This window comes from Alligator mississippiensis, chromosome 8, assembly GCF_030867095.1.
Source record: "Alligator mississippiensis isolate rAllMis1 chromosome 8, rAllMis1, whole genome shotgun sequence".
Classification (NCBI taxonomy): Eukaryota; Metazoa; Chordata; order Crocodylia; family Alligatoridae; genus Alligator; species Alligator mississippiensis.
This window is the reverse complement of record NC_081831.1, coordinates 71,527,114-71,550,515: the sequence shown is the minus strand read 5'-3', so window position 1 is coordinate 71,550,515 and position 23,402 is coordinate 71,527,114. Positions and strand designations below refer to the sequence as shown.

The following is a 23,402-nucleotide window of genomic DNA, read 5'->3' as shown; positions in this document are numbered from 1 at the left end:
GAATCCACGACATCCACGGCAGCCTTTGAACACAAAGCATGCGTTCAGATCGACTGTCCTAGCAAGCAGACATTTATTCTGTGGGAAGGGAATGAAGGGGGGAAATGAGAAAAGGGGCCTCTTCATACTCTCAGTCATTTGCAAGCATAGTTGCTGGAGGGAATACTTAAGAGCTTAAGCATGAGGATTGGATACCTGCTTTCCATGGGACCATAGATTCAACTCCTGCAAGGTGTTTTGGTGCAGCCAGCACTTAAGAGGTTTAAAACCACTGCAGCTCACCCCATTTTTACCATCTTAGACTCGCACTGCAGTGGGTGTTGGAAGGGGGAGTAAATGGTAGAAGCATTAACCTCCTATTTGCCATGTGTTGGCAATGAAGATCCCAGGGTGCTTTTTACAAATGTGCTTTACTTTACAGGATTGGACAAAATTAATCCATGTTGTTATGCCACATTGTAGCAGGTTCATGCCACAGGAGCAGCCATGATACCCCCTCATGTCTGTGTGGCTCCTGCCTGACTCTGTCTCTGATGTGGCCCCCCTTTAATTGCTCTCCCTCCATGCCTTGTTGTTATCGAAGATAAGTAAGAGAGGATGCCTATGAGCCTTAGAGAGAGCCTGAGCCCAATCAACTCCTCAGCGGGTCCCTCCTAGACCCCACTAGTCTCAATCCAACTCTTATGCTAAATAGGCCCTCTTGGCTTGGCAGTGCCCCTGCAGGGCACCTATAGCCTTAAGGGCAAATTGTGTGTGGCTCCATGCCCCCCCTACACCACAACCCAAGCCTCGCAGGTGTTATCACTGCAGGTGTTAACTTCTCTTAGCCCCATTTGGGACTCTCAGACCTTCTGGGTCTCTCTCAGCCCTCTATTGCTGGGTCCTCAGACCCCTAGCCCCCCACGCAGTGCTTTCGGAGACTATAGACCCTCTAATCCCTCACTCCAGCTCTTCCTAGCCAGCGGGTCCTCTGTTCAGCTTCCTGACGGAGTCCCTTCTCTGGGCTGGGAAACCCTTTGTACCCCACTCAGATCCTTCTCTGAGCTGGTGGGCACTGTTCCCTTATTCAGACCCTTTTCTGGGCTGGGGAATTCTCTGTAGGCCTTGAGCCTGCCTCCAGCAGGGCTCAAGGCTTGTAACTCAAATATTAATTCTAACATATAACAAAGGTCCCTTGCCTGCATAAACCCTTTCTTCTTTGCCCCAGGCAATATTCTCTGGTTCCCAGACTTTCAGAGTCCTTCTGCTTCCCCTACCTTCATGGGTCCTTCAGGAGTCCTGCTGCTTGCTGCAGAGAATGCCTCTCCTCAGGTTCTTGGGGCCAGGCTCCCTGACAGGCGCAGGCACTGGGCTATCAAGCCCTAGGCAGGCCTTCTTCCCATCAGATGACCCTGCAATCTCCCCCCACAGCACCTGCAAGCTGCCTCTTGGGCAGCTTCTCCTCTTGAAGTGGCAGGCACCCCACAGTGCCCTACTACACACAGGCTATGCATAACGCCATCCTACACCCCATATCCACTCACACTTGGAGGTATTCTCAGCATGTAATTTTTGCTTGCTTTTGAGCTCTTTAGGCTGAGTGATATGTAACATGGATATTCAGAGGTAGTTTGGATATTTAGCTGATAGCCAGCATATCCTGACTTACAGGGTATTTAACACGTGCCCTAGGAGGCGTGGGGGGGGCACTTTAATTAGCAAGCCGTGTTAATTAAAAGCACCCAAATGTCATATATATCAGCCTCCCCTATGCTGAAAAATGACAGTGGGTGCTTTGAACTAAAGCTCACCAAACAAGCTTTAGTTCAAAGTGCCCCGCTGCCATGTTGCAACTCGGGGATGCTGATGCACACAATGCAGAAGGCTGCTGGAGGATGTTAATTTGCGTGCTGCAGCAGACTCAATTCTGCTCTGATGCGCTGGATTTCCAGCATGCTGGAGCTGCATTTCTGCACGTCTATAGAAGCCCATAGTAGTTAGCCCCACAAGAAAACCTGGGAGATTTTTTTTAACCACTTTCTTTAGGGCTTAGGCCAGTTTTTAACTATATTAAGAAATGGGATGAAACCATAAGGAGGGGCAGGGTACCCCACAACTACTAGATATAGGAATTTAATACCTTCCTCTCAAGCAGCTGGTGTTGCGATTGGCCACATACTGCATAAAGTGGTATGATACAGGTATGATACAGTATGACATTTTCTGATAATGTTTGTTACAATAAAATATTACTAGTAATCCCCCATGTTGAATAAATACAGCAGACAACTGGATGCCATAGAATCCATGTGGCTAAGAGCAAACAGAGCTCCACTAGTTCAGTTGGGAAGAATATGTCATATTTGGAGCAAAAAGGATCTTAGCTCTGTCCAAGTTAGGGCCCTGTAGTCCTGAGGGACTTGGTTCTACAGTGTATTAACAAAGGTCAAGTCCTTAGTGGCTGCTTTTGCACATTCTTACTAAGAAGGTGTGTGCAAAGTTTTTATAGCATTTGGTAGGGCTAGAGTCTATGTCAACTAACATTTTAAAAACATGAGATTCAATGTAGAGAGAGGTATAAGTGCCAATATATTTTGGACGTGTAGATAGTAGTGAAGCTGAAATGTGCTTGCTTAGGTGTGAGATCAAAGACAAAGAGAAATAGCTGGAGAAATCACGCTGCAGCTGAAAATGCTGCTGAAACTTTTTTCAAACCACTACAAAAAAGTGCGTTTTTATTTTAATTCAGCTCGTACAACTATTTTGGGCATTTGTGGATGCAGTCTTAGGCAGCTGTGCCATTTACTGAAGTAGGAAGGGAATGACTAAGATACAATGCAATATTTCATATGTTTAAATATGGAGGAAATTTTACAGATAAATATCTTTTGGGTTTGGCGAGACGTGCAATAATGCAAGGTCATGATAAGCAATGTTCAGAATGTTTGAAGGGAAGCTGTCCACGTCACCTGAGGCACCCATATCGCACATCAGCTACCCCCTGGTATATACTATGAGTAACAGCATACTACTTTTTCCTATAGAAAACAAGACCTGGGAATCTCTCTGTCACTTTCTTTCCTTGCCATTTTCCACATCTCCCTGCTTCCTGCCTTCCCATTTGCATCCTAATAGGTCCTTACAGTTTTTTATGAAGCTTCTATCATAAGCCTAGACTCGCTATCACATCTTGACTATCACATACCTTAATTTCAGTTGAAGGACAGCAAGGATCACGTAAAAAGTCTAACAGAGTTACTGAACGATAGGGTGTGATATTGCAAGATAATGGAAAACTGCATCTTTGGGAAGCGTGTAGGGATGGAAGAAGTATAAGTGCTTTTGGAGCATTGCAGGAGTAGTAGTGAACTGTGAGAAAACCTTACCTAAGTGTATCTGTATCCTGGTAGTTCTGATGGATGTGTAGCTAGGGAAGGTTAGGATCAGTTATAGTAACCTTTATATTTGCCTTTCATGACAAATATCCTCACCCACCTTGGTTGGATAGCAGACTTACTGTTTGGTAAACAGGAACAAATATTAGCAATTAATTATGTTCTGATCCAGTGTGCTTAGTCTGGTGAAAATAGACTCAATGTATGTTATTTCTATTGAAATTCAAATCCCTATTTTTTTAAGCATCCTAAAAAATTAGGAAGACAAATAACAGGAAGAGGTAGGGCATTATCCACCACAAAGCAAACATTAACTTCTTTGTCTCACAACCAGTAATTGTATATGGCAGCATCTGAAACTTTCGGCAATTTCAGTAGCCTGCCTAATTTATTGTGATGAGTCTTCAAATGAGAGAGCATCTCAAGAGCCTGAACAATAATAATGGTGAATGACTTTGTGGTGGATAGTGAATAAAAGACAATATGCATGCCTGTCCTGATACTCCATTGAAAATGAAAATACTAGAGCTGTCATAGTTCAATTCAGAGGACAAGCCAGTAAGATAATAACTTTTATAGAGAAGAGGCATTTAAATTATAATTTATTTAAGCATTTAAGTGACAGCAAACTGCTCAACACTTCCTCTCTATAATGTTTATGCCCCAGAGCAGTTGAGTATCTACGGTACAAATTATTAAAAGCTATCTGTGAGAAATCACAAAACATTACGCTATTCCTTCACATGTTGAATATTAGTTACTAGCATATTTTTCTTGCAGGTAGTTTTACAACAGTCTGATAAAGCAAGGCTCTGCCAGGTATTAAACACTGCATTTACTATTAATAAATACTGTAGCATATTGCAAATGTCATACAAAACTTAGTAAGCCTTCTTGGGGTTTTATATTGTTTACTGAACTATTTCAAGCTAAGCCTATGGGAGTCGGATTCTCTTTAAATCCATTTCCCTTAAGCAATGATTTTTCCCCTCCTCCTTCACTAAACAGTCTAATCATATGATGGTTACTCAGTGGTTCTCAAGCTGTTGTCCACCAGGCCATGATAAATAGTCTGCAGATGGCACCAAGCACTACATACCTTGATAGTGTTTTCAACTAAAAGTCCGTTGTTAAAAGGTATAAAGGGTGAAAGAAGGTTTGACAGTTGACAGTAGCCTATGGTTTAACCCAGTATCAACTTTTTTTAACCCACTATCAGTACTGATACTTTGGTATGAATAGATTTAATATCATGGTGTTCAACTCTGTTTATGTTGACAGTACAGATAAATTATATGTGTTGTTCATCCTTCGTGGGCAAAGACGACTGCATCTAGCCAGGGGAGCAGGGGAGACAGAAAAGAAATGGGAAGGGAACTGGGAGGGAGAAAACAGAAGAGGAGGAAAAGGAGAAAAGAAAGGAAAGAGAAAGGAGTGGGGTGGAGGCTAGGTTGCGTGGAGGCTAGGTCGGTAGGTGACTTAGCCCAATCTTTTCCTTGAACAATCTGCTGCAGCAGGATCAGAAAAGCTATGAGGACTGGGTATGAGAGGTTTTTGTCTTCCTGGCCATGCATTTCTTCATTGCTTCTGCCGTGCATTGCTGTTTGAAGGCCAGAGCTCCGTTCTGGATTGATGACCTGCAGGATGAACGGTCACGAGTGATTTGCTTCCACGCCTTTGGGTCAAGGCCAAAACTCTTTAGGGACACCTTTAGGGTGTCCTTGTACCACTTCTTTGGAGTGCTGCAAGAGTGTACTCCATTTGACAGTTCACCGTAGAAGATTTTCTTCAGCTAGCTAGTGTCGGGCATTCTGGAAAGGTGGCCGGCCCATCCTAGCTGTGCCAGTTTCAGTAGAGTACGAATACTGGGGAGAGCTGATCTTCCGAGCACCTCAGTGCCCACAATCTTGTCCTGCCACTTGATCTTTAGTATCTTTCTCAGGCAGCACAGGTGGAAGTGGTTTTGTTTCTTGACATGACGCTGGTAGACAGTCCAGGTTTTGCAGGCGTAAAGGAGGGTTGGGAGAATGATGACTTGGTATACCTTCAGTTTCATCGACGTTCCGATGCCTCTGCAGTCCCAGACCGACTTACAGAGTCTGCCAAAGGCCATGCTAGCTTTCACTAGTCTTATGTTGACTTTGTCATTGATGTGGACAGCACGGGAGAGTGTGCTGCCTAGATAGACAAACTTGTCGACCATCGATAGTTGACTTTTAACTGAGACATGTGGGTCCTGGGGTGTTGTGCCAGGTGCAGGTTGAACCATCACTTCAGTCTTCTTCGTGTTAATAGTGAGTCTGAAGTTGTCGCAGGCTGACGAGGCTAGGTCCATGGACTGTTGCCTGTGAGCCTGTGCATAACGCACAGTCATCAGCAAAGTGGAAGTCATGAAGCGTGGCTGTCTGGACTGATAAATTACAAACAAATGAGTAAAGTGAAGATGTACAATTAAACAGTGCAGTGGTGCTCTGCCTTTGGCCTGCAGGCCATGTTTGGCCCATGGAGCCATGTCACTGGCCCACAATGCTTCTCATGAGTTGCATATTTGGTAGCCACCACTCCTCTGCCATCAAGTTTCCAAGCCCTGTGGACCAGGACATGGTATTACACATGGGACTGAGACCATGATCTGGGGTAGGGCCCAATACAACATGCAGGGCCACCCTGGCTGGGCCTGATTGTGTGCTAGAGCTGGGGTCAGGGCCCCATCTGACATGTGGGGCTGGAACCACACCCCACGCCAATCCCTTGTGCTGGGTTTGGCCCTGACCAAGCCATCCCCATACACCAGATTGGGGCCCCTGCTGGGCTGCAGTGATGGATTAGGTCTGTAGATGCCACATCTTTCATCTAAAACAACCTTAACCAAAAGGTTCAGCACCATTGAAATAGAGAGCTGATAAGGCCTCTAACTCTGTAAGTTATGTGTGCATTTTAAAATATTCAGGCCCCTGGCAGGTATTACACATAAGACACAATTAACCAATTAATCACATCTTATACTGTAACCTAGCCAATTCATGATGCAATAAAGCAGGAAACCAGCCACCAAAATAATTACTAGGGCTGTGCAAAATTTCACCTGGCATTTTGTTTCGAAGCTGTTTCGATGCTTTTTGAGCTTGAAACAGCAAAATTGCAATGCAACAAAAGCCTTTGAAACAGCTTCAAAATGAAACAGGGGAACTGAAAACGTTCTGAAAGGCTTACTGGCTTCAGCAGCAATCCCAGCCGGCAGCACCCGCCTCCTGTCATCCGGCAGGCAGATCAGAGGCTCACCCGCACTCCAGAAGGGCTGCAGCGGCTGTGCCAGAGTCCTCCCGGGGGTGCAGACCCCCGATCGCATGCCAGATGAAAGAAACCAGGTGCTGCCCCCTGGGACCAGTGCCAAGAAGATCTCTGCTGCTGCCAGTCCCAGGTGGCAACACTCGCTTCTCTCATCCAGCACGCAGATCGGAGGCTCGCCTGCGCCCCTGGAAGGACTCCAGCACAGCCCCTGCAGCCCTCCTGGGGTTGTGGGCAAGCAGGAGGGCTGCAGGGTGACAGGAGGCAGGTGCCCCAGAGCCAGCTCAAGGAGGGTGCGGGGCCCAGGGCAGATCAGCTCGTATGGGGACCCTCCCTCGCCCCAGGATTGGAAAACAAAATGCAGCAGGTGCAATTGTTGGAACTGGGAATTGGATCCCATCACACCCTTAAATGAACATGTGTTAGTGATCAAAGATAATCTTATAATAAGATTGTGTGTCAGTGGCCAATAATCTTATTTGCAAGGTGCTATTAGGTGACTGAGTGCTGTTGGGTTGTAGCCTCAACAATAGGAGTGAAATATATAGACTTGCTTATTCTCTTCCCAATACCAGTCCAAAAGCAAATACATTATGCTCTGTGGGAAGGAATGGCACATTAGGAAAAATCTATTAAAGGAAAAAATGTTAATCAGTGAGGCATTGAAGACTTATTCCCATATTCTACCTCTGCATCGTCTAGCTCATGTGAAAGGGAAAAAGGCAGGGTTGATTTTTGTTTGGATTAACACAAATCAGTAAGTTGACACTGTTGGTTCCTGCCTTGCTTTTGTGATCTCCACAATATATCCGGTTGATTATATGGTGCTAAATGCTTTGGTAGGCTTCTCTGCAGTAGAACTAAGACTAATTACGATCAAGTCGGGGTCAGATGATGACAGGGTTACATGCAAGAAGCTATTCTGAATTTGGATAGCTCTTGAATTGGAATTTTTAATACTTTTCTTAACTAACATTTCAGTGTATGTTTTGCATTTTTATACATTTTTAGCCTTCTAGTCAAACGCACTCATATCTCACCAGATGTGACGTTTCACTATGCAAAAGTATATTTATTTGTTTCTGCAGATATGGTGTACTGAAAATTATCATATCCATCATAACAGATCTATTTATATAAAGTAAATAATTTGAATTGCCCCAGATATTGTGCATATGTGTGGTCCTAGCCCTCTCACCCTTTCTTTGGCTGACGCTACTCATCATTTAATCACAGCTTCTTTGATGTTTGTAGTGCAGAGTTGGCCAATCAGCAGCACACACATGACAGGTGGCCACTGGCCTGGGCAGCCTCTGGGTGCAGTATGCACCAGATTGGGGTTGAAACAGGGAGAAAAGCAACAGACAGGGCAGCAGGCAGAAAGCAGAGCAGCAGATTAAGCAGGGGAAGAAGCATGGCACTCAGAGTAGGTGCAGGGCTTAGTTTATGGCACAGTTGCCAAAAAGGTTGGCCCCCACTGATATAGTGTCCAGTAGCACAGTGAGGTTGCAACCCCAAATGAGGTGTCTGGATTCTACTATAACACAAATATCAGTGATAATAAAATACAATAGCTAATCGTACTTGGCTTCATTGCACCTTTTTACACTAACTCTGATTTTCATGCATTTGCTGTTTATTAGGGGTGTGCGAAGCAGACCCTATTCAATTTGGATTCGGATTTGGCCCAAATCAGGGACAGTGATTCCATTCATTGATTTGGATCACTGTCCCTGATTCAATTGGGCCAAATCTGAATCTGAAGATTCAGTATTGATTCAGAGAATCAGCGATTCAGACACAGACACATCTTTTAAAAGTTTTTTCTGCATACCTTGAGGTATTGGGCATGGCTCATGATCACCATGATGGTGGGGCACATGGAGCATCCCACAGGAGTGCAGGGAGCCTCCATGTGTTCAGCAGTGAACCTGGAAGTGGACCGGAAGTACATCCAGTCCACTTCCAGGTCTGTCGGGGAACACATCCTATATCCAGGCTTCCTAACATGAACCTAGAAACCTGACAGTTGTAGACAGAGACCTATCTCCAGCAGGGCTTTCGTATCATATTCTGGGCTCCCAGGGTCATACCAGGAAGACTGGAAGACCTGAGAATTGTAGCAGGGCTCAGGGCTCTCAGGCTTTTAAGATGCCTGGCCTGGAGCAAGAAGCCCACAAACCCTGGGAGAGTCCAGGACTTCCAAAGTCACTGCCATAGGGCTGTTAGCCTAGAAGACTTGGGAGCCTGCCTTTAACTAGAGATCAGCTTCTGTATCCACAGCAGGAAGCCTGGAAGACCTAAGAGGTCTAACAAGAGCCAGCACTCTCAAGGCTTCCAGCTATAAATCCAAGGGTCTGGAAGTTCTGAGATACAAGCACTGCCAGATTCCCAGGCCAACTGGTTTCCAGGGCTGCCTAACTCCTAAATGGTCAGTTTGGGAGCCAGCTTGCCCTGGACTGTGGAGGCTAAGGTGTCCCTAGCCTCAGGCAGTCTGCATGCGAGGGCTGCCAGACCCTGGGAGAGGTGGCAGCTGCTGAGCACGATTGACACTCTTGCCAGTTGCACAATCTCCACTCTGGGAAAGCGTGTAATTTTGGAAAAGCAGGACATGTTTACAAAATGGTTTTTTTTCAGTATTTCCTGCAAACTGGACATTTCCCACAGCCTGGAAATATCAACTTTCAAGGCTTTCCAGTTCTACATATCCCAGATAGGTCATACGCACAGAAGACACGTACTATGCTACCATAAAGAACTGTAGTGAGTTGACTGTGCAGATGCCACAGCATAGCAAACTCATGCTGCCCTAGCCAAGGTGGAATCTCATAAGAGCTAATTCTCACTACCATGGTGCCCCAGTGCTAATATTTTATCTGTTGGGACCATTGCACTGAGATTAAATCATTGGCTTGATCCCTGCAGCAAGTTTTAGAAGCATGTTTCAGCAGGGACACCTCTGCAGCATATTGCATAGAGAAGGAAACATGCATGCCACATAACAGAGCAAAGAGTTTTGCACTTCCATTGTCAGAGTATGAGAACAAAATGACACTATAAAAAGTAATATGTTAAAAGAATTGTTTGGGAAGGAGAATCTGGACAGTTGTCATTCTCTGCAAGACTGACAGCAAAAAGGCCTCCATTAGCAGAACATAGGCACGCTTGCGATAGGGCATACCCTGCTGCTGCCACCCTTAACAGACATACATACGACAATACAGTTCAGTGACTAGCTAGCACAGCAAGTCATCAGTTTCTCCATTGTGGACAAGTGGAATAATCATAGTCACTCACCCAGGTAAAGACTGGTGGATATGAACAGTTAAGAATGTGAATGTGACACTAGGTTAATCATGGCCTAGAGATGGATGGCATAGCCTGCTGCTCTTAATACTGGAGTGTTATAGACGGAATAAATATATTGATGACAGCTTCTAGATATGGGTATTTTCCTCCATAAGCAGAGAGAGGTAGTTAGCCGTGTTCTTCTGAAGTCATAAGGCAGGATACATATGCATCTTTATAAACATTTTATATATATATAATTTGGAGGGGGGAGCACAAGCTTTTGTGAACCCAAGTTCACTTCATCAGATGACGTGAAAGGATGTGCAGAAAGCAGAGCATAAGATAGAGAGAGAGAAACTAGAATGCAGAAGACAAGGGAGCAGGAGAGAAAAAGAGAGAGGTAAGGGGGAAGGGGACAGTGCTCCATTATCTGCCATCCTTCTGTTAAGTCATTACAAGCTCTGACCTCACTTTAACAAAACGTCTCAAGACTTCATATATACCCACATCTCCCAGGCAGTTAATAACTGAAGACCTAGTTGAAATGTTGTGTATATCAGGAAATCTCTGCCCAAAACCAGAATGGGAATATAATACAATGCTGATTTACTAAATCCTAAATCCAAAAGTGCTCTATTTGGAAAGGTGTGGGTGAGATTTTGTCTACTAGTAAATAGTTAATTTCTTAAACCTTGTAGTCTGATTGATACTTTTATATAACCTTTTCACACATCATATTGACAACATATATATTGTCAGTCTTATATCAGAGAAGGACATCAGTGGTAGAATTGGCAAGGAAATTCATGAAGATTGTAGCAACCAGTGATTTTTTTTTTTGATTTTTTTTTTGTTTTTATTTTGGAGGCAACAAAGCAGCAAAGTTATTCATTAGAAGGGTCATCCTGCAAAGCATGGAAGTTATTCCTCTAACTAAAATATTAGGCTGATGTCTTACATGAGGAAATAAAGGTCTAACAACACCAGCTAGGGACAAGTGTAATTTTCTCTCTATTAACTGTGGGACTCTTTCCACTTAAAAATGTTACAACTTGGCTGCAGCTACCTTCAGGTCTTCTATCATTCTTGTCATTTTGCTCGTATATGTAAGGCTGATGCAATGCGTTTTTGCTTACACTTTCAAGATTCCTAGAAGATGAAGAAGCTTTACATTTTCTTCTGGTAAATATCAGTTTGTGCAGAAGAATAATGGGGCGCACACTGTCTGTTTGCAAAGCCATAAACCATTCAGGGCTCTATTACAGGAAAGAACTACTGCTCACTTTGCCTGGTTCTTTGGAGGTTTATGGCTCTACTGCTGGAGTGTTTTGGACACCAGCCCAGAATAGTGTGCATGACATATATTATGTCTCTCTAGCCTTTAGATGGTCATTCAGAGGACCATCTTATTTTCTTCTCCCACTTCTTTTAACAGACTCCACAAAAATGAGACAAAGTCTTTTAGTGGGGCCCATGTAGTCATGAGCAGTGGTTGCACTAGGTAGCTTGGTCAGATCAAAGATCCATCTAGCTCAGTATCCTGTTTCCATCCTGGGACAGTCACCCAGGGTGCTGACCTCCTTGCCAAGCCACTGCTAAAAAGCCCGCAGCTGGTGGTGCCAATGACGGAGGTGCCCTGGGTGCGCCGGAGCATGATCCTGGCCCACATCACTCATGTCGGAGCCCTTCTAGACTATGTCAGGCAGGGGTGGGTAGATCCCTCTGCGGTGGCCCAGCGCCTGGAGCTGCCCACGCACCTGCTGCATACTGTGGGAGGTAAAGGCTGCCCTGGCACCCACTGCCCTCACCTACATCAACCAGGTCCTGCTCCAGGGCAGTCCCCACTGCCCGGTGCCACCAGCCCTCCGGAGCTCGTCATGGGGCCGCTGCCTCAGCTGGCCCCACAGCGCTCCCTGCCCCCCCACTTCAGCAGGCTGGGGGACACCAAGCCAGTCTGCTTCTGAACAGCCCACCGCTGCCAGGTCTACATACTTGTGGTCCACACTGTCCATCATCTTATCATCACATCCCACCCCAACAGCAAGTGGCAGGACACACTAGGTGAGGGCAAGAGCAAGGGTCCCCAGTGGACTACCCTGATCCCACCTTGATCCCACGAGCCCCCAGGGCCCTCAGCTGGCAGCTCCTCCACGGAGCCATCTCCACTGTCGTGTATCTGGTGTGCTTTACAGACACCCCCAACACCCACTTCTTCTGCCCACAGAGGGAGACCCTGGCATATGCCTACGTCGTGTGCGCCAGGCTGCAGCCCCTCTTCCACCTCCTCCAGAACCTCGTGCTCAGGCTCTGGCTGCACTTCTCACACCTTTTCTTTTACAGACTTCACATCCACCGCCCCACCAAGTCCTGGGACCTCCTGGTCAGCTACCTCCTGGCTCTGGCCAAGCTGGCCATCTATACAACCAGGAAGGAGACTTTGGCTGGAAGGAGCCCAGGCGAGTGTGGGGCTGCTTTCCGAGCACTACTCCAATCACATCCAGACAGTTTTACTGGTTGGCATCCCCAGGCTCCCTCGACTCCTTCAGGTGGCAATGGACGCTGGCCGGTGTGCTCTGTTCGGTGTCCCCTTCCAATGACCTAGTTATTAAGCTATGACCTCACTCAGTTCCTGTTTTCTTTTTTGTTGTCCCACATAATCAGTTGATGTGTCCCCAATGGCATCCCTTATTCAGGGTGGCTTATAGTTTTCCATGATAGGCTTAGTGCCGTGACCTTCCCACAGCACATCAAATTTTCAATAAGGGCACACGATGGTTGTTTTAGGAAGAGTGCAAGAAACAAGGCAGGCAGGTGAAGAGTGATCCCTAGAAGCAGGTGTCAGATGTCTAGGAATCCAGACTTATATCAGCTGTCTTACTGACTTATTGATGATGAGTTAGGAAGTCAGCAAAGTGCAACTAGCAATTTTCCCACATAATTTTGCCGCCTCCTTTTTTTTTTTTCCCCCATGAATGGGTGCCATCTGGCCACAAGTTCCTGGGCTTTGCTACAGTGCTGAGCGCATAGTGTATACCCTGTGGTATGAAATGTATTAACTGGAGTTAAAAGACGAAGGTTAAGAGAAATAAGAAAATGTAAATGTGTCTCTCAAATTCAGAGCGAACTTTGACCATCATCATGGCGAGATTTTTATCATGTCTGCAATTTATATTGATATTTAATCAATGATTAATGATGGTGCATAGCAAGCGGTATTTGGTATGTGAACACTGCTTATAACCAAATACAAGTAATTTATCCTAAGGGGCATATTCTGACATTCTTAATCATGGTGCATAGATAGCATCAGTACCTTCAAAAGGGTGATGTATGAAGTAAGGGTGTTATACTGCTATTCAGAATCCACCTCTAAACTGACACGTTCCAGTGTTTCACAGACCACAGGATAGTTTTTCAGTTTGACTTTCTTGCTCGTGTGCAGAAGGCAATAATCTCAGCACGACCAGTTAAATCTAGCTTTTCATAATCTCTCTTCATTTATTCCCTCTGTACGTGAAAGTTCTCTGTAAAGTCTCATACAGGCTCCTTAATCGAAGTCGCTGTGCTATTCAGATTTCTGGGAAAGCTCTTTTTCTGATCCTGGCCTAAACAAATGTTAAGACCACAAGCCAGAGAATGGCTATTGGCTGCATTTAAGATGGACTGGGTGCCTGAGGCAGTTTCCTCCTGGTTTTTCACAATAACTGCTATTTGATTAGCTAACCCTGGTAATCACTGAAGCCTTTCCTCTCATGTCAGCCAACAAATGTACCAAACCCATCCATAGGAGGACAGAACAACTTTTGAAAGTCATCCAGCTAGCAATGTGTCATGCTGGCCCAATTGAGATACAAGTACAGAGCAGAGTTCGTTCTGGTATCCTGTAGATCAGAACCCATGTGCGTTATCAAGCGCACCAGAAAGAAAAGAAGCAAAGCAGAGAAACCAGAACAGGAATCCGGTATAACAGACACCAGGATTGCTACTGCATATCTCACTCTGTGATAATATGGTAACCTTCGTTCTTCCCTGCACAATTGAGGGAAAAATGATGATACCTTTAATTATGCTAACTGGTACCCTACTCCATGTTGGGAGTCCCAAGGAAGACAAAATCCAGACAATTGCAAACTGAATCTGTGTGATAGTTCATATTAATTTGGGGAGGAAAATCAATAAGGCGGTGAGAACGCATCAGCTAAGAAATCTAGGGTTTGGATTAGAAATAGGGAAAAGACCCAGGGAGGTGGTATATACAGTCCTAAAGAATTATGTGGACTAAACTGTAGCCATAAAGAAAGCAACTGGAATTCTAGGAGCATGGAGAAGCAAATAACTCTGGTACTGTACTGTGTTCAGAAAATGAATCTAGTTTAAATGTGTTATAGTTAAATATTTATTGGTTCATGAATATGCATATTTTATCTACTCGTAGTGAATAAGGTATAACGCACATCATTTTTATATTGTACATATAAATTATTTAAATAAAGGAATCTTTTGTTTTCTGTAGAGTTTATATGTGTATCTGCAGGGTTTAAATAACACACTCTCCTGCTTTGAGGAGAAATTGAAATATGGATTTTCCCAATTTAAGCTGCCCTGAAATGTCTCTAAATGAAACACCTGCTTTTTCCCTCATCCTGGAGTAATTACAGCCCTTTTCCTTTAAGCAATCCTTTTGAAAATACAAAACGTTCTGTTTGAAACATCAAATATTCCCTACAGCTAAAAAATAAAACATTACTCAAAATGTAGTGTCCTGATAATAAGCTGAAACCCTGATAGCCAGATTGGAGGAGGGGAAATGGGAAATCATGCTTTCTGTACTGCTGTGTTTGAGCCTCTCTGAAGCCATAATGGACTTCTAGGTGGAATAGAAGTCAGACAGTGCTTTTCTAATCACCCCGCCACCTCTTCAGTGCTTCCCAGACAAATCTTGGAAAAGCAATAATTTGAACTTTAATACAACTGAGTATGCTCCACAGTCTCATCTTAAAATAAAGCACATGTTTTACTGCTAGTCTCGAAAGCCATGGGAACCGTGCATTTCAAAACCTATACATGACTGCCAATTGTAACAACTGCAGAAATAATTTGAGGTCCCTATGAAGCATCTCTGAGTTTCTTTTGTTCTTCCGCCATTAAAAATAATAGTATAGGGATGAATTCTAATGCTGTTATACACAAATATGTGAAACAAGGTGCTATAGACCTAATAGGAAGAAAGAGATTTGCTGCAAACTAAGACATTAAGATATTACTGCAGCTGCTTCATTTCCTACATTGATATTGGAGGCTGGGGAAGATGGAACAAGTAGAGTTTGTTGAATGCTGAATCTCTTCACTTTCTGAATGGGCCCGCTTCAGTGCCAGTGTTGTCAGTGGATGCCTTATCATTGACAACAGCTGGAGTTGGATCGGCCCCAGTATACCTTAGGGCTGAATCCAGCCATTTGGGCATGTGCAGTTTGTGGTGCCACAAACCTCTTTGTGGCACCACAGACTACATGCTGGGCATGTTAAAATGTGCCCCATGCTGCAAACTTCCAGTGCAGGGGCAAAATTTGCTACCAGAAAATCCTGGTAGCAAAACAAAAAAAAATGCTATGGGGAAAAAAAGCAGTGTGGCACATGCCACAGGAGCATGTGCTGGCAGACATGGAGGCTGGGTCCTCCTAGGAGACACTAGCTGCTGGCCAGAGCCTCCCCCACCCGCTTTATTTCTGCCCTGGTTCCTCCAATACACTGGGAGCCAGTGGAAAATGGGAAAGGACAGTTTGCCAAAGCCTACATGCAGGCGTGTGCCACCACTATTTTTGCCACTGCAAGCGCACACCCCTGCATGTGGGGATATGCCCCAGGGCTCTGTCCTGCAAATTGCCAGCCCAGTTTAGCAAATCACTTAGGCATATGCTTAATTTTAAATTGCACAAAGAGCCTGACTGACTTCAGTAATGAAGTGACATGCTTAAGTGCCTTGTTTCATAGGCCTTGAGTAGCCAATCCAACCACATACCTAATATGTATCAACAAAGACATATATATTCAGCTTTTTTCCAATGTGTTAAAAATCAGTGTATGTTTCAGAGACATTATATATTCTCATTAAGAATTGAACTGACAAAGGATTTTAATTGTGTATGTGACCATGAAGGAAGAAAAAATGTTAAGAGTAGGATTTTTTAAGCTTGTTTGCCCTATCTGTGTGATGTGATTGTTGATTCAGCTTTTGTTCTTTTGGTGCATTCATTTTTATCCAGAAATGGATAATCTTCATTCACCCAGACCAAGGGTTGTCATTAGTGAACTACAGCATTATGTGTTTGGGCAGTTATTTCCTATATAGGGAAACTACATTATTTCAAATGCTGCAGCTGACTTAAGAGTCGTGTGTGCCCATAATGCCACAGAGAAGGGATAGAGGGGTTTATATAAGTTGGCCATGTATTCCTGCTGTGGCTCTGCCCCAGAGTGCTCACGTGATGGTATGGCTTTTATGAGTTGGGAATGACTTCTGTCACTGCAGGTGCTGATACAAATGAATACCAATAAAACTTTTATGCCACCCAAGGAGTACAGATTACAATGGAGCATCTGAACTGCTCAAAAATCAAAGCTCCTTCTTCTTTGATACAGTGATTCCAAGCTCTTAGTTTCTAGTTCAAATGAGTAATGACACCTCTTTTGTCACTCCAGGTTCAACTACCTCTTAAATCTCCTTCGGTCCCAAAATGCAGGCAGTACTAGAGGGACAGAGTTTAAGAACTGAGACTGTAAAGACAATTTGCACATCTGATGGTGTCAAAATACCTTACAATAGGAATAAATTGTACATCACCATACCTGCATGAGAGAGGCAGATAATTATAGCCTTGATCCAAAGCCTGTTTTAATCTGTGGAAAGACTCTCATTGCGTTCAACACCCAAACACACTTTTTTCCCTTCAATTTTAGTTTCAATTTCCCTTCTCTTCTGCAAAACAAATGAATGTGAACCGAACAAACTTTGCATCTAGGGTAGTTAATGAGGTTGCATTTGTCCTATAGTTTATACAGGACAATCCATCAGCTATGCGATCCCTTGCTTTACTCAAGACAGTTCAGGCTCTATGTGCCACGGCCTTTTTAGATGCAGTTTTTTCTTTCAAACTTTCAGACAATTGAACAAACTAGTTCTTCTCACCTGGTTAATTATCCATGTCCTTTTTTCCAGAAAGCATTAATTGTCTCAGTGAGCACAAAGTTGAGACTAATGTTTTATAGAAAAAAAATAAATATGGATGCAGTAATGACAAACCTCACTCATCTGGCAGGTGAAACTACCTCATGTAGTATTAATTTTAAGGTAGTTTTAAAGCGTTTTCCTTTTATGAAGATGGATTTTGTTCTGTCTCCTCATGAGACATTTAAAATCGTACTTATCCATTTTTTTTAAACTCTCCCTCCACCGTTTCACAGCTTGACAGCACTGTGAATATGCATTTGAGGAACTGTATAACACTGTATGCCACTATTATGCAAAAGAATAAAAATGCCACCATAAAGTGATTAAGTATTAATCCCTGAAGAAACAATATCAAAAGTTCTCTGGCAAGAATGTTTAACACTTAATTACTAATTTAGTTTATCCCAGATGCATACATGTTGCTGGTTAGATTTTTGGCTAGGATTAATGACAGGAGAACTAGTCATTGGGAGAAAAAGATCACCTAGGGTGCGTCCCCACGAATGCGCAACTACGATTCCCCGGGGACAAAAAGCACCAGCACAGATTGCCCAGGTGGGGAAGGGGAGGCTGGGCTGGTCCCAGCAGCCTTACCTGGGGTCCAGGGTGCCTCCCGGGGCTGCAGCAATGGCAGTTCGGGCATGCAGAGCCTAGCTAGCAGACAGCCAGGCTCCAGTTGCAGGCAGCGCATGCTGTTGCCATGTGCACCACACCACTTTTTTCTGGCATGGGTTTATTTAGATACTGGGATTTCCTGGTATCTAATTTTGGCTCCGTGATGCAACCTTTTCAAGTGCATTTTGCGTGCCTCAAAAGCACCACAAAGCGCACGTTCCCACTCATCTGGACATGCCCCTAAAGCTCACTTCTCCATTCCAGGTCCTACCTGCTCTGATTGTTGCTCTGCACCGAGTCAAAGCAGTTCTGACTTGCCCTGATTGCTAATAGGTACAGGGAACCAAACCTGCAGTCAGGTAGCAGTACAGCATAGAGCTATCCAGCCCTGTCCTCCACACGGGTTGTTAGAGTGACATAAGCACTGATTTGCAAACACCACAACAGCAAAAGATCTCCCTCCAGTTGGTGTGGCCCGCCCGAGCCAGGATACATGGGTTTTGTGCTTAGATCCACAAGCAGCGCAGCACAAAGGAGTCATGATACAGACTGGTGAGGCACAGATAATTCAGCTGGGTGGGATGCTGCCCAGGGAACGAGAGGTGCACCTGCTTGGCTTTTCATAGCTGGCCACGTATAGTAGCACCCACTCATTAACAGATCGTTTCTGATTCAGAAAATAGGAATAATCCAGTTCAGAAGCTATAATTGTAACTAATGAAACCACGAACCCTAGTTTTATTTTCATTAGCCTCAGCGGGGTCATTTTATGCTAGAATAATATGCTTTAGTTTAGGTATGATGATAGCTGGTAAGAAGTCTAGGAGGCTTGTTGCTGGATGCCGCAGGATGTTAAAGTGTCCTTTCCCTTGGTGAGATTTTTATTGATGGTGCACCGAGCCCCTGATAACAGTGATATGCAGTAGCTTGCTAGTGTAGTACACATACTGACTGAGAGAATGTCTTGGATATTTGTGCTGCGCATTGTTCGGGTGTTGTATGGAGCTTGTTCTGCTGGCTAGCAAGGCATTTTTCCTCGCTCTTCATAATCAAGAAGTTGCTGAGGGGAGCAATGATTGACGCTTTTAATACCATTCTAATATCTGCCCTGTTGTACTTGAGATTCTCTTTGGGCACCCCAGGTAATCCTCGCTTCTGTGCTGCATAAAAAGGAGGGCAGTTGCAAATTGTTTGCCTTGCTTTTGCTCCAGTATTGAAGGCTTCCCAGTTTGTCATCGGGGGAGTCAGATGTTACTTCTACAGAATTTGTGTTGAAACCAGTTCTGTATCTTCCTGCCTGTAGTTGTTTGATTGTGTGGCATGTATCTGACCCCTTTTAGGTTGCCCATTTCTACCTATTTTGGCTTGGTCTGATGAATTAATGCTTCACCATTAGTTGCTGGGGAAAAAAAGTATGAATACCCTCCATATAAGCTCTATAATATATAATGTAAAATGGTCCTAGAGACACTAGCCACTGATCTGCTCTTGCTTTTCTCCCAGATCCACTGCTGGCTGAACACCTAAGACCTAAAAATGATCAAAATTATTTGAATGCTTTCTTGATGAAGCAGAGTAGCTTTATTTTCATAACAGTAATTGTGTAAAGTGAGTGTGACCCAAAGAAAAGTTTATATAACTATAACAATGAAAGAGTTTTTTCCAAAAAGTCCGTTAGCTGTTCAAAACATTTCCCAATGTTGCCAGGTAAGTACAGTAATTACTACACAGACTTTCCTAATATCTTTCTCAACTGACTAAAATCAGAGTACTGGAAGCTGATCAGCTCAATACCCATCCTTTCAGCAAAGCGGTACTATGCCAGTGGCTTAGTGGATTTCTCTTGTGGGTCCGTGGGTACCACTGAAAGTCACGATGCAGTTGCAGAGGTTACAGTGGAATATGTTCAAGTTTAATGCAGTTGGTGTGATTAACACTCAGCAAGGTAGAGCTCTAACAGGTAACCATGCCATAAACTATGATGATGGATCTAGCTGACATAAACATGACTTTCCTCCTTCAGATTAAATTTCCAACTGTTGGTTTATATACTGCTGTGCTTTCTAAAGCTAAAGCACATGAGAGAAACGTTAGCTGTCACACGTGTATGAAATGTCAGTGGATTGTACTGTGCTGATCTTGATCCATGTAATTCCTGGAGAAATCTAATTTGAGTATAAGCAACAATTTCTGACTAAAATCCTCTTAATTACATTTAATTATGTTGCCAACAGTTTATGACACCTGATTTCATAGCAGCCCAGACTGGCTTATATCATGATCTACTATTGAAGATAAAGTGCTGGGAGTATGTCTCTGTATCAAAAATGTATTTTGCTACAGGCATGTAGCATTGGCTTCCTTACCCAAGTAAGAAACATGCATAATTGCAAGATAGTTTTCTCTTTGTGGATTATCAAAACCCTATTTTCAAAATAGGTATGTATGCATAAAACTAATGCCAGTCTTACTGCAGTCTGTCCAGCTCAGCAAGATCAGACCTCTGACCTGACTACATCAGTGCCAGTAATTGCTTTGTTGAAGGATTGCTTTATTGCTTAGCACTAGTAGCAGCAGTATCGATCAGTTGTGCTTTGTCCATGAACTGACAACGATAACCTCAAATTAGATCAAGTTTTATTAAAGAAATAAAATCTAATTATGGGTCATGCCTGGTAGTAGACAAGTAGTAATGGCCTATGTGAAAGGATCATTATTGCAATAACATTTTTGCAGGGCTTCCTCAAAATTGTCCCCCTCCTCAAAAATCTTCTGTTTCATTTCATGTGCTATTTCCTTCACGTTGTTAAACTGTTCTCTGTCTCCTCCACCTACACACTTAACTGCAAACCTACATATTTTTAATGACATTGGAGTGGTTGCCCTAGGGGGAGATAGAGATGGAGAGGGGGTTGAATCTATGTCAAAGAAAGAGAGAAATTTCAGGGGAGGTATATTGGGGGTGAAAACAAGGATGCATAAGTTATTGGAGCCTCAAGGCAGCAGTAATTTATGCACTGACAGTCTGAGCGTCATGCTCTGCTATTTTAAAAAAAAGAAAGCTTTACAAACCAACTGCTTCTGATACATTAGTGTATGTGTTTGTTTTAGAGATGCTCTGCATCACAGAGACAGTCTGAACATAAACACTTGAAGCACATACATCACTCCACAGCAGTGCCCTATTTCAGTGGAAAGAAAACTAGCTCTGTAGAAAGAACATTTATTTTCCCTGGGTTTTATAAGAATTCAGGTGTCTGGATGGATTTTCCAGCATTGTTTCGTTGGAACTTTGCTGTGTATGTAAATGTGCTGGCAAAGGTGAAAACCGTGCTTTGGCAGTAGGCCTGTGCGAAGCAGCTAGTAGTCACTTCGGATTCGGCAAATTCAGAGGAGAGCGATTCGATTTGGTGATTCGAATCACTGTCTCGAATCAATTCGGCCACCATCAAATCTGCTGAATCTCCGAATCAGCCAGGTCCATCCCCCCCATCCCGGCAATGGCTGCCCCCCCGTCCCAGCTCCTGGCTCTTTGGAAGAAAAAGCCCTGACTCACCGGGTGCTGCCAGGTGGGGGGGGGCGATCCCCGCTGCCCCCCATTGCCCCATGCTGCGTGGGGGACAGTGCATGAGCCTCCCAACCCCCCCACAATCCCCCAGTGTCTCCCATGGCTACCCTGCCTGCCCCTTTAAGAAAAAACCCCCCCAAAAACGTATACTCACTGGTTCCTGCCCAGGAGTGGGGGTGATCTCCACTGCCCCGCACTGCATGGGGGACTCTGCACAAGCTCCCAGAAGCCCCGAGGCCACTGCAGGAGCTGGTTAGTTCGGGGAGGGGGGTTGGGTTTTTTCTTCTTAAAGGGCTGGAGCTGGGGCGGGCAGGGCAGCCTTGGGGGTGGGACTAGGGAAGTTGGGGGGTGGGGGGCTGGTGGCAGAGCCCCCCATGCAGTGTACAGCAGTGGGGGGCAGCGGGGATCTCCCCCCTGCACAGCAGCACCCGGTGAGTGGGGGCTTTTGTTTAAAGCACCGAGAGCTAGGGCCAGGTGGGGCAGCCATGGGGGTGCTGGGAGAGCAGGCAGGGGATGGGGCCTGGCAGGGGTCCCCCCCCTGCCCCACCTTCCTGCCCCCTACTTACCAGCTCTGAGTCCAGCTCCAGCTCCCTTCTGCAGCAACCAGGGACTGCCCAAATCGTCAAAGCTCTCTGAATCTTTTCCAAATCAATTCAGAGAGCTTTGAATCGATTCCAACCTTTTAATTGGTCCCCTGATTCGATTCAAATTTGGAGATTCAGCCACCAAATCAGGCTGAATCTCCTCCGAATTGAGTCAGCACCCGAAGCTTTGCACAGCCCTACTAGGCAGGGGAGTTGTATTGTTGCAGTTGTCCATTATGGCACTTTTCAAATGAACAAAATGGATGCTAGTGTCATTAATTTGAGTAATGTCCATTTTGGAATAGAGGTTTTCACTGTGTTACTAGTCCTAGAAAATGCTATCTGCACATAATCCTCAATGATCTGTAGAACCAGAGGAGGCTTCCTTGTTAATATGAACTGTCAAGTCATATACACCAGTATTTATAGTTGGGTTTTTCCACCATTTTCTTTCTGTAAAGAAGAAAACCAGACCATGCAGTTTTGATTTTCCCTTTAGCTGCCATGAAATTTGGTTGCAAGCTTTGCTTTCAGTTCCAGTCTGGACACGTGAGAAAGACCTGTGGCTCAGAAAGTTCTGAGTCTTCAGAAGAGCTATGCTGAGTCTTCATTAAAATTATATTTTCAGCCAAACATATTAAATGAGAGCAGCTGTAAGCAGTTCTCATTTAGATTTAATTTAAGTAACCTGAGGACTGACCTTCTGTGAAAACGGGCAACGTTGGGGAGTACCAGCATTATCATTGACCAAGTTGCATTGAAATCAAGATGCTAAGCACATCTTCGTAGAGCTTTAACAGGTCTCTTATGATGGTTGTGTGTAAAATGATAATGGCAACAATAATAATACTGCTCTTAAGTATCAGTTTTAAGAGCTATTTATTTTGCATAGATGCAGTCTGGGCTTATGGAATGTACATTTTGTTTTTGCAGATAATGGTTTTCTCTATGTTAATGGCCTTTTCTGAATACAGCACTGGATTCCTTTCAGAGTGTTTTTATTTTATTAAAAGTGTGACAGCAGGATACAGTATGCAGTCAGATGACTTTAGTTATATAAAAAGCAGAACATATCTCAGATCCATAGTGGCACAGCTCCCCTGAAGTCACTGGAGCTGTGCTGAATTGCAACAGGTGAGGATTTGGCTTTGTGTGCTTTAGAGAAAGAAAGAGCACGATGTGGATAATGATCTGAATGATACTTATTTTGCCAATAAACAGTACGGTTTTTCACCCACTTAGGTCAAATATTAAACCTGGCTTTATTTTTTTCCCTGAATCCTTGCAATTTTTTTTTTTTTAATTTGACATCACTCAGGAAAACAGTATGTTCCTAAAAACATTTATTTCCCAGTAACCCATATACGAATAATGTCTGATTTTATTTTCTGACCCATTACAGATTACTTGGTGAGTACTGTTTCCTAAGCATTGAAGATCAGGTGATAGAAATA

At 44.1% G+C, this 23,402-nt stretch overlaps 1 protein-coding gene across 4 annotated transcripts in view; it reads left to right on the top strand.

Moving 5' to 3' along the window:
- Positions 1–23,402, top strand: part of GRIA3 (glutamate ionotropic receptor AMPA type subunit 3) — a 216,799-nt gene that overhangs the window by 52,341 nt on the left and 141,056 nt on the right. The window lies entirely within an intron of this gene.